This window comes from Prionailurus viverrinus, chromosome A3, assembly GCF_022837055.1.
Source record: "Prionailurus viverrinus isolate Anna chromosome A3, UM_Priviv_1.0, whole genome shotgun sequence".
Classification (NCBI taxonomy): Eukaryota; Metazoa; Chordata; class Mammalia; order Carnivora; family Felidae; genus Prionailurus; species Prionailurus viverrinus.
In genome coordinates, this window is record NC_062563.1 from 22,348,266 (window position 1) to 22,360,642 (window position 12,377).

At 47.7% G+C, this 12,377-nt stretch overlaps 1 long non-coding RNA gene across 1 annotated transcript; it reads left to right on the top strand.

Moving 5' to 3' along the window:
- Window positions 1-61: 61 nt before the first annotated feature.
- On the top strand, window positions 62-6,458 carry LOC125162591 (uncharacterized). Its single transcript, XR_007151090.1, has 3 exons — window positions 62-177; window positions 909-1,084; window positions 4,538-6,458. It is a non-coding gene; the product is annotated as an uncharacterized LOC125162591 (long non-coding RNA).
- The last annotated feature ends 5,919 nt before the right edge of the window (window positions 6,459-12,377 follow it).

Consider the following 12,377-nt stretch of genomic DNA (forward strand, 5'->3'; position numbering starts at 1 on the left):
TCCCGGAAGTGACGCGTGGAGCAACCGGCGGGCTCCGCTCCGCCCGCGCTGCTGGGGTTCCGGTCTTTGTCCCCGCTTTGTGGGTTTGATCCCAAGGGAGAGCCCTGGGGAAGCGCGGTACAGACGTCCTCGGTTCTCTAAGCCCGTTTGTCCTCGGCCCATTTCGGCAGATGTTTTGTACGTCTATAACTTTATCGCTTCTCGGCCTTTTGGCTAAGATCAAGTGTACGTCTATAACTTTAATTCTATACTGGATCCTGAAGCTAGGAGCCTACAATGCAGAGGCGAGACAAGAATTCTTATCATTCAAACAGAAGCATGTTATAGAATTCGTTCAAAACTTTCACCCAGGGGCGCCTGGCTGGCTCAGTCAGTGGAGCATGCAACTCTTAATCTCGGGGGTCGTGAGTTCGAGCCCCACGTTGGGTGTAGAACCTACTTTTAAAAAGCGAAAAATTTTGCTGAACACGTACTCTATGCCCTGTGCTGGTTTTTGGAGATGAAATGAAATTGTGAGATAATACATGTTACTGCTTTGAGCTACGGAGTTTCAGAATAATTTGTTACACAGCATAGATAACTAATAAAAGTTAGTAGACTTTTATTAGTCTATTCTATTAGTCTATAGACTGTCAAAGAGAAGGGATTGGATGGTAGAGATCCAAAAAAGAATTGAGACCTAACCTGGGGTGCCTGGGTGGCTCAGTCAGTTGAGCTTCTGACTTCAGCTCAGGTCATGATCTCACAGTTCATGCGTTCCAGCCCTGCATCTGTCTCTCTGCCATCATCTCAGAGCCTGCTTCAGATCCTCTGTCTCCCTCTCTCTGTGCTCTCTTTCTCTAAAAAATAAGTAAACGTTTGAAGGGAAAAAAAAACAAAAAGAATTGAGACCTAATCTTACCTTCAAGGAGCTCACTCTTAGAGGACACGAAAATAATGATAATTCAGTCAACATCCACCAACTCCATGCTTTATGAGGTGATACAGAGGCTACAAAACTGTAGCATTCATTTATTCATTCAACAAATATTTATGGAGTTTCTACGCTGGATCGTGTACCATGGAACTGGGAAGACAATGGCAGGTAGGTGGGTTCCCAGCCTCACTGTGCTTACAGAGTAGGGGTTAATGTCTGACACCCCCATTAATCACACAGAGAAATGTATATGAATCAGGAGATCTGTTGGGAGGAAAGGGAAACCACAAGAGAATAAATGACATGGGAGATACAATCAAGACAGGGTGATCAGGGAAGGCCTGTCTGGGGACGTAACATTTAAGCTAAGAAATGAGGAATGCGTAGGAATTTTCCAGGCAAAGAGAGGAAGGAAAGAGCATGGCAGGAGGTTGAAAGGCTGTGGGAAAGACTTGGAGCATAAGAAGGGGGAGAAGCTGAGCTTGAAGGGTACAGATATATAGGACAAGACTTGGTATTTGCCCTTAAAGGGACTCACTGCGGGATGTGGATGAGGAGGGTCATAGGAGACGGAGATGTTTTATGTGTTGAAATGTATTCCCTACCCCACACCCCACCCAAAAAAATCTATGTTGGAGTCCCAACCCCCAGTACCTCGAATGTAATCATACATGGAGGTAGCGTCTTGACAGAGGTAATCAAGTTAAAATGAGGTGATTAAGATGGGCGTTAATCCAATATGACTGGTGTCCTTATTCAAGGGGGAAATTTGGACACAGATGCACACACAGGGAGCATGCCATGTGAAGATGAAGGAAGATCAAGGATGATGCTTCGGGGCAGCTGGGTGGCTCAGTCGGTTAAGCGTCTGACTTCAGCTCAGGTCATGATCTCGCGGTTTGTGAGTTTGAGTCCTGCGTCGGGCTCTGGGCTGACAGCTCCGAGCCTGGCGCCTGCTTTGGATTTGTGTCTCCCTCTCTCTCTGCCCCACCCTTGCTTGCCCTCTGTCTCTCTTTCAAAAATAAATAAACATTAAAAAAATAAAAATAAATAAAAAGGATGATGCTTCTGCGAGCCAAGAAGTGACAAAGATTGCCAGCAAACCACTGGGAGCCAGGGGAAAGCAATGGAACAGATTCTTCCTCCCAGCCCTCAGCTTTGATTTCAGATTCCTAGACTCCAGAGCTGTGAGAAAATAAATATTTGTTGTTTAAGCCACCCAGTTTGTGGTACTTTTTTCGGGCAGCCCTAGCAGACTAATATGGATGTGCAGGTGCTTTGAGACCTGCCACTCCATCTCCAAATGTAAAAGATATCCAATGTGGCTGCTGTAGACATAGCTACTGTTGCACTCTCTGGAAGCTCCTGGAAAAGGCTCCGGCTGAGTCTTGCTCATCCCTGTGCCCTGCATGGCTCCATCAGCACCGCAGCACGGTGAAGAACTCTGTGCCATGCTTGCTCCTATCCATAATACCCAGGCAAGGCACACTGCTCGCACCGTGAAAGAAAAAGTTGAAAAAGATATGGTTTCTGCTCTGAAAACAATTTCTAAACTAGATGAACACATGACAGCATAAACTGGTTTATAATTACCTTTATTCCATGTTCACTAAGTGCCAAGCACTTGCCATATATCAATATTCTCCTGCCAGCAAGCCTTATAAGGCAGCTGTAATTATTCTCGTTTGCAAGACACCTAGGGATGGAGAAGTTACGCAACCTCCCAAGGTCCCACAGAGACTCTGTGCATAACCAATGCACACCCGGCCAACCTGTGCAAGCCAGATAGGTGCTCCAGGAAGAAAGGAAGGATCCACAGGGACTGAGGTATCTGAGAAGGCTTCTCGAAGGAAGCAGCTCAATGTGGGTCCCAGATAATGGGTTGGATTGAATATGGGAAAAGGGAAGTCGAGGTGCCAGATTTGCTACTTCTGAGCTCTTGGTTTTGTTGGTCTCTTTGCCTGGAATGCTCTCCTCTCTTGGCTTTTCACAAGACAGGCTCTTTTTCATCCCTTAGGGCTCAGCCCAAATACAACATTTACCGAAAAGGCTTCCCTGACCACCCATTCTAGCTGGTGGTTGTTTTAAAACATGGCTCCAGCGTATTACCCATCCCACAAGCTCTTCTGGCCCGTAACTGCTTCGGCCAATAGCCTACTCTGGAAGAGACTGTGTCAGCCTCAGGCATGGCACTTACCTGGCCTGGGAGTCAGCCACGTAAGAAGCGTGACTAGCCTGAGGTCAGTGAGCTGTGAGAAGTTCAAGCCACATGGGAGGGAGAGATTCCGAGGAGCATCAGACACCAGGTCAGGGAGTCAAGAGCCATCTTGGAGAGGTGAAGAGATGGATAGATACGAGATAAAGGGAAGATGGTAGAATGTTAAGTGTACGACCCAGGTGGTAAGTATAATGTTGCCTGTACAATCCTTTTGATTTCTTTATATGCCTGAATGTTTCACTACAAAGTTCGGGGCAAAGAGAAGCCATCTTGGAGGTGGATTCTCCAGCCCCGGATACCTCAGCTGATACCACACGGAGCAGAGATGAAGCTCCCAGTCCAGCCTTTTCCAAATTCCTGACCCGCATTATCATGAGCTAAACAAATGAGTACTTTAAGCCACTAATTTTGGAGTTACAGAAAACGGAAACTAAGTAGACTTCTCTTACTCTCCATCACAGCTCCCTGCCCCTTTCCTTTATAGCATTACCACAGTTTGAGATTGTCTCGTTTCCTTGATTATTCATCATCAGCCTCTCCCCCACTAGAGTGTAACTTCTGTTTCCTCTGCTCACTCCTTCTGCCAACACCTAGCACATTGCCTGGTGCGTGGAGGTACAAGTGAATGTTTGTTGAGTGACTAACTGTGCCCGGGAGATGGAACCCTTCTGTAGAGTAATGGGGGAGAATATAGAGTTCGTGGATGGGGGAAAAGCTGGAATTTGTCAGTTGGGCTGCCCAACCCCCATGGGTACAAATCTCAAGAAGCAGAAAGAGGCAGCCCCCTCTCCCACTACGGCAGATGCATGGGGTAAACACACCCTTACCTCAATTCCTGTTAGAGCATGGATGCTGGATGTACTCATGATGTGTCAGAGTCCCCCATCCCAGACCAAGTCCGGAGGCAGAAATTCCAGCCGTAAAGGTCAGCCAGAGACAGAGGCGAGTCCAGAGTTGGGGGCCTTGTTTGGAGCAGGCGGCTCCAGGGGCAGGATCTTAGCCACTTGGCTTTGGGTGGTTCCTGCCCGAGCCCAGTTCTGCAGTGTCCCATCACCTCCTTCTGTCTTAGGTTCAGCTCAGGTGTGAAACCCAGAATGCTGAGTGTGGCAGATCCTGATAAATCTAGGACACAGGGCTGAAACAGGTGATCTGGACATCTTCTACGTGCCAGAGAGGCCAGGGACGTTTTCCCCTCTGAGGCAGCAAGGCCCAAACAGCCATGGAGACTCGTCACATCCTGGTCTCTTGCTCTGGGCCTCCAGGAGCCTCATAGCAGGTAACCAACTTTGATTGACAAGGCCTGTTCTCTTGCTTTCTGCCACGTATGAAATGGACTCAGGGCTGGATTCCACGCTCAGATGTCTATAAACACAAGGTACCCAAGTCCTATTCCTATGCTCTAGGATCTTCCAGGAGCAGAGCTGCTATAAGGAGGGGAGGTTCACATTCCAGCGTGGAGCTCATGAGATTGGTCAGCAAAGAGAATTTCCATCAGAAGAGAGATTACATGTCAACACCAGCCTGCCTTCCCAGGAAAATCCAAACACTCCAACTTGTTCTTGAGACCCAGGATCTCCCACAGTCCTGAGACCTGAAAAGCTTTACTCAGCAGACATTCTTTGAGTGCCAACCGTATGTCAGGTAACCACTGGGGACAAGATCTTGGGCTCTGGTGGGGGAGAGACATAGAAACAATACAATAGGATATTTTGAGTTCTCCAAAAGAAGTGTGTGCAAAGGGACATAATAACCCAGGAGAAGCCTCAGATTTCTGCCTTTGGCAATCATGGAAGGCGTCCCAGAATAGGTGATATTCACTCTCCAGAAGGAGATTACAGCAGAAGCAAAGGACCAGGCCAGGGCTCGCACCTCTAGCTCTCCCCTCAGGGAGCGAGTCCAGAACTTTCTATCTCTGAAATGCTTCAGTCATAGGAGCAGCACAGACGTCACATGCACCTAGCATCTGGGTGATATTAATTACCGCCATGTTTATTAAGTGCCCCATTAAACTTGATTCTCGCCAACAGCATGGTTGGCTCCCTGGGCTAAATCCATGCTAAATATTCAATTACACACAGCACAAGCAGAATCGTATTTGGCAGGGATTAGTTCACTTGTCCTGCGAAGGCACTTTTCCAGCTGAATAATAATGGTGTCTTTTAATTGTGTGGTTTCCTCATCTTGAGGGACTTTAAGCCAGAACATCTCCTCAGAGGGAGACAGAACCTGGGTGTCATCATCTCCATTTTGTACTTGGATGAACTCGGTAAAGAGATCTGGCGCTAGCCACATAAAGCTCCAATCTTTCTTCTCTTTCGGGGCCCAGCTCAAATGACCTCTTCTCTGAAGGTTTTTCAGCTCCCTCATCAGAATTTCTCTGAAGTACACGACACTGAAAGAAGCTGAGAGCATCGGCAGAGCCTTCACTGTGTCCAGGGCCCTGTGATGGATGCTTGGCCTGCATTCACTCACTTGGTCGTCCCCTCCCCCCACCAACCCTGAGAGAGTGCTTCCATTGCATAGCGGGGGAAACTGAGACATAAAGAAGTTGAGAGATGGGTCTTGGATTGTGCAGCTAATAAGTGTCAGAAGTCAGGATTCAAACCCAGGCCTCTAAGCCCATTGTCTTAACCACACACAATCCTGGCCCACTTGTTCTTTCATTCAACAAGTATTTATTGAGCGCCTACTGTATACCCAGTCTTGCTAGGAGTATAGTACTTGGTAGGGATGCAGTGGTGAGGAAAACATCATCATATCCTAACAAAGATTATTGTCTAGAAGGGAAGACAGATTTAAAATCCTTCCACAAACAATTATTTAATTAGACACATCGATCATCAGCCAGTGTTAACAGAATGTAACTCAACTGGATAAGACACTTAGCAGGGTGAGAAAAGAAATCAGGTGCCTGGATGGCTCCTTGTTTTCTATAATTCAGGGTCAGTCAATTCGTCCTTTCTTCTTAGACTCTGTGGCTGAGCAATGCCTACCGATTCCCACATTTGCTTTGGGAATATCCACAAATCAGTTCCCTCTCTAAATCACAGTTTTCCCAGCTATAAAATGGGAATGGAAATAACAAAAGACTGGAAGCAACCCAAATACCCATCGACAGGGACTGTTTACATAAATGATGGTACATTTACACCATGGAATATGCAGCTATTAAAAAGCATGAGACAACCCGAAATGCTAGAGAAGGATTGCTAAGACATCAGTGAGTGAAAGAACAAGGTCAAGGATGGTGGGTATGGAATGTTCCCAGCTGCTTACATAAAAAAGGAGAAAGGATGAGGCGCCTGGGTGGCTCAGTTGGTTAAGCGGCCGACTTCAGCTCAGGTCACAATCTCGCGGTCCGTGAGTTCGAGCCCCGCGTCAGGCTCTGGAGCCTGGAGCCTGCTTCCGATTCTGTGTCTCCCTCTCTCTCTGCCCCTCCCCCGTTCATGCTCTGTCTCTCTCTCTCTCTCAAAAATAAATAAAAAACGTTAAAAAAATATTTTAAAAAAAAAGGAGAAAGGAGATAAAGGAACATGTTTATCTATACATGGGCTATCCCAGGAAAGATGCACAAGAAACAGGTAATAGGACATGCCCCCCCCCCCCCCCGGAGGGGACCTGGACACCAGGGGTTATGGGGAGACTTGCTCTTTTTTTTTTTAATTTTAGAGAGAGAGAGCACACTCAAGCGGGAGAGAGGGGCAGAGGGGGAGACAGAATCTTAAGTGGGCTCCATGAGCCTGGGATCATGACCCGAGCCAAAATCAAAAGTTGGACGCTCAAGCAACTGAGCCACCCAGACGCCCTGACACTTCCTCTTACTGTGTGCCATTTTGTACCTTTTGGATCTTGCACTCTGTGCGTGTAATGTCTTGAAAGATAAACTAATCGATTCTTTAAAATTTTTTATGGGAATACAAATGCAGTCAAATAGGGCTGCTCACATCCACCCCACCTTACGGTGTTATTGTTGGTTTCAAAGGAGAGGTCAGATTTGGCAACCCTTGGAAAACAGAAAACAATTAGAACACATGTTGCTCCTAATGAGACGAGGTAGGAATAAGGGCCAAACAGAGAAGAAAGGAGAAGAAGGAGGAAAAGCAGAGAGAAACAAAGAGGCCGTGCCTAAAGAGATTGACCCCAGCAGAGAGAAAATCACAGTTACTTTAGTGCCACTGAGACCCCAAGGCTGTGTGCTACCTGCTTCTTTCTAGCCAGCTGCCAGGTTGCCATGGTAATGTAATAGCCTGTGAAAAGCTTATTTATGAGTCTGAAAACATTAAAAAAAAAAAAAAGCCAACAACAGCAAGCTGCAGATAGGCAGCAATGAGCAGAGAAGGAGCCTGTGTGAAAGGAAGCATCAGGGTGACCTTCCTGGGGCTTGAGATCCCCCCTTAAAAATTGTCCGAGAGGGGCGCCTGGGTGGCTCAGTCGGTTAAGCGTCCGACTTCAGCTCAGGTCACGATCTCGCGGTCCGTGAGTTCGAGCCCTACAGGTCATGATCTCACGATCTCGGGGTCCTGCGGGGCTCTGGGCTGATGGCTCAGAGCCTGGAGCCTGCTTCCGATTCTGCGTCTCCCTCTCTCTCTGCCCCTCCCCCGTTCATGCTCTGTGTCTCTCTGTCTCAAAAATAAAAAAAACAAAACAAACAAACAAAAAACAAAAAAATTGTCCGAGAGCAGAGGGTTGCAAACTGGAGCACATATCCAAATCACCTGGAAGGCTAGTTAAAACACAGACTTCTATGTTTTAACCAACCCCAGAGACTGGTTGGAGGTCTGGAGTGGGGCACTTCTTTTTTTTTTTTTTTAATTTTTTTAATGTGTATTTATTTTTTGAGAGAGACAGACAGACAGAGCACGGGTGGGGGAGGGGCAGAGAGAGAGGGAGACGCAGAACCCCAAGCGGGCTCCAGGCTTCCAGCCGTCAGCACAGACCCCGATGCGGGGCTCGAACTCAAGAACTGTGAGATCATGACCTGAGCCGAGTGCACCACCCAGGCACCCCTGGAGTGGGCACTTCTAACAAGTTCCCAGGAGGTGCGAATACTGTGGTTTGGGGCCATATTTAGAGAACCACTGTCCTAAAAGAGCTCTAAAGGCCTCTCCAACTCGGGGATTCCGTGAGCCATGTGCTCCAGCTCCCGTTCTCCCTGAGCACATCCATTCCCTCCATCAGCTCCTCTGTTAACTAAGCAGCTACACCATCTCAAAGGATGGCCCAACACAGGTCTCAAGGTAGCTCAAAGCAAGTAGCGGGCCAAGAGCTTACAGGGCAGTTTCCGAGGCAGAGGCCAACACCTCATACGAGCAATTGCATGGAAAGATTGGCTGGCATTCCAGCTGCCTTTGCCAGAACTCTCTCATGGGGCTAATTAACTGGGTGCAATAGCCAACAGGTGCTGCTGGGCCAGAGGAAGGGTGGCTGCCAGTTAAGACTGAGGCTGAGCAAGGGCCAGGGCTGGTTGGAGAGGATTTGAAAAATGACAGAAGCCAAATCTTCAGGCATTATAATTTACCACAGTGGGCTTCCCGTTCCCCATAGAAATGGAAACAGGCAGACAAATCCAAACCCCCAACCCCATCCAACACACAGAACGTGCTCAGCGAGAAAGTTCATGGCTAGGGTAGAATGCAACCCTTGAGGACAAGTCCTTCCCTATTCAGGTTTCTAGCACATTCAACAAATATTGAGAGAGTGCCAGACATGTCAGGTGACCCACACGTGGGTGATGAGCCAGGGTAGCCCCTGCCCTCATGGAGTCTACATTTAAGTGAAAGGAGACAGACATTACTCAAAGAATCATACGATTTAATTGTGCTGCGGTTATGCAAATGAGTGATCTGGTTCTTAGGAAATAATCCTTAAAGATGTAGGGGTAAAGGACCAGAAGCCTGCAAGGTTTTCTCAAGTAGTTCAAAAAAATAACAATCATGTATATAGTGTATTAGCTATACATGTATGAATGTAGATATAAACTATATAATCGATCATGCACAGAGAGAGAAACAAAATAATAAAGCAAATGTGACAAAACATTAACAATTGTTGAATCCGGACCAAGAATGTGGGAGATCTTTGTACTACTCTTGCAACTTTTCTGAAAGCTTAGTAACAGTACGAAGCCTTGAAGATTCTCTCTCAGGTCTTCAAATGAATATACAGTTATCTCCCTGGGTTGAAGAGGTACCACTGAACTACAACGTATATCCAGAAAAGCATATTGACAGAGAAGCTCTTGAACAAATTCATCTGTATAAGATTCTGTAACATTAAAATGGTCCCATCTAGTGTCATGTTTTCTTGTGTGTATTACAAATTGATTTTTTAAAAAGCATCACCTCCCCTCCAAAAAAAGAATCACATAAATACTTACAGATTGTAACAGTGACGGGTGCTTTTTTTTTTTTTTTTTTTTTCAGTACAGAATGATGTAAGGACCTAAAACTGGAGTGGTTCGTCTTAGGTAGGGAGGCCAAGGAAGGCTTTGTTGTAGTGGCAGGTTTGACCTCAGGTCTGAGCAGAAGTTGACCGGGAGAAGAGAGCCAGCTGCCTTCCAGGCAGAGGACAGGGCTCCGGCAAAAACCCTTTCACGGGAAACAAAAGCACATTGGAGGAACCGAAAAAAAAATGAAACCTGGGCCCTTGGGGCTGAGAGCTGCCACACCCTCGCCTTCTAGCTCAGCATGTTGGTGAGGAGCTGGGGCACGGGGCAGGGTTTCAGGAGAGGGCCGCTCTTCTGGCCCGGGGAGGAGTCCGCATTGTTTCTCCCCTGCCCCTTTCGATCCACTTTCTTGTGTGTCTTCCTCTGGCTCCCCTCTGCCCTTAGTTCTTAAAGACTCTGCTCGAATGCAGCTCCCCAGGTGCCACTGGGCCAGAATGCCACAACATACGGCACCATATGGCCACCACTGGCCTTTAGCTCCATTTCAGCCCCAAATCCCTGGCTGCAGTTCACCAACCTCTTTACCTGCCATAGAAAGAACATCGGGCTGTCCTTTACACTTATTTCTACCGTTTGCTTCCAGGGCCTCAGGCCACCGGCTCCATCTGTGGGTGGCTTGTGCGGTTTCCAGCTGCTCTTCAGCCACCACTGGTTTCCCAAGAGTGGCACATGGAGCCACCTCCTAGATTTCCTCTGGGGGGTCAGCCAAGTGCGACCCTGGGTGATTTGGAAGCACGAGCCTGCATAATAAACACGTGGCGTCTCCACGGCATCTTTCATCCAAGCTATCCAAGCGTTTTGCTGACATGGGGTAACATCAAACCAAATCCTGAAACTCAGGGGATGAGCGACATTTCACTAGGTGTTCTTTGGATCAGAGAATTCAGAACTTTTAAGAAATATTTTATTTATTTTTAATGTTTATTTTTGAGAGAGAGAAGAGGGGCGGGAGCACAAATAGGGAAGAGGCAGAGAGAAGGAGACAGAGGATCTGAAGAATCGAGCTCTGTGCTGACAGCGGAAAACCTGGTGTGGGGCTCAACCTCAGGAACCGGGAGATCATGACCTGAGCCGAAGTCAGATGCTTAACCGACTGAACCACCCTGAGTTCAGTCCCTCTGAATTCAGAACTTAAAGGGAACTTTGAGATCTTGTGGTCTAGCACCCTCACGCTGCAGATCAGCTCAGAGAAGTGAAAGAACTTGTCCAAGGTCACATTGCAAGTCTGTAGAGGAGCTGGACCCAGAATCCAGGTTTCCTGACGCCTAGCAGAAGGGCAGAGCCCAATTACTAAACCATATACAGGACCTCCCAGGAAGCTAGCATTCTGAACGGCCGCAGGAAGCAGAGCAGTCGTTAGCTAGGAAGTGAGCAGTCTGGGGAGCCTTGGTGGGAAATGAGCCCCAGAAATCTGTCCCGTTGCATTCAGCAACTACTCCTCGTGCTATTTTTATTCTGTTTGGTTTCACTTTAGACCCGGTTCCTATTTCACATTTATGACTAGAGGCCTCTGAGTGAGGAAAAGGGAAGTCAGAAAGAAGGATCTCTTCTTTTGTACTCTGCAAATCTTTCCAGACTTTTTTTTTTTTTTTTTCCCTTTATAACATTTCCTTCCCAGGGCCCCGACAAGCTTCGCAAATCTGCATTGCCAATCCCCTGTTCCCTTCTCTGTAATTATCTTGGGAAAATTTAAATTCCTTATCATGGCTTTGTGACAATACCGGCTCAAGATAAGCAAGCCAGGCTTCCATTCTGAGGTCTTGTCAAATTGCCCTCAGTAGGTTCGCTTAATAAGAATTATTGTTAGAGGGTTTTTTTTTTCGAGTGTGATAATGACATTGTGACTATGTCAAAGAAAGCGTCCTTATCTTTTTTGTGTTACATACTTAAATATTTATGGATGAAATGATAAGAGGTCTGGGATTTGCTTCAAAATACACCAGTGGGGAAAGGTAAAGAAAAATACGCTCCTTAATACGCTGTTTTCTACCCCGTTCCTCTTGTAAGCTCTTTTTGCAACATCTTCCCCCAGCCTCCCACCCCCAATCTATGAATCTGGTTATTTTGTATCTGGGGATGGGCTTTGCCCCTTGGAGTCTCAGCAGAGAAGACAGTGTGGATGCTGGAGCCAAAGAGGCTCAGATTCAAAACCCTGGCTCCGCCCCGAGGAGCCCAGTGACCAAAGGCAAGACATTTATCCGTGACGTGGAAGTCATAAACTGACAGCAACCGGCCTCCTTTTCTGATTGTCTTCTTGCCCGCTGTTTCTCATTCTGCTGCCAGCTGCCCTGGGATGTGCATTCTAAGATCCCGCCGATGCCCCACAGCTTGGCTACCTTCTTCTCTGCACCGGCCCCTGGCCCAGAACCAAGCTCCAGACTGGGTCCAACTGACTGTTACCTGCTTCCTTCTGGACGTCCTTTGAGTCCTAAAAACTCACCGCATGGAAATCGGAGCTCACCGCAACCTGCTCCCCCAGAGTACCCATCACCCCTCAGGCCCCCAGCTGGAAACATCAGCTTATTCTCAACATCTCCCCCTCCTCCACTTCCCTTGTCCTTTCTACCCCAGGCCCAGCGGTCCCATCTCCCAGGGCCCTCTCGCATCCAGCCCCCTGTGCTCCCCGCCACCTCCTTGCTGGGCCTTGGCCCAGACCCTCAGAACCACAGGCCTGAACACCTGTAAAAGCTTCCCAGCCAGGCTCCCTCCCTGTGGCCACTCTGCTTTTCAGTACCCGCTCCGGGCTGCTGGCTTGAAAGCCTCCCATGGGGCTCTCTCCACTGAGAAGGGAAAAGGCC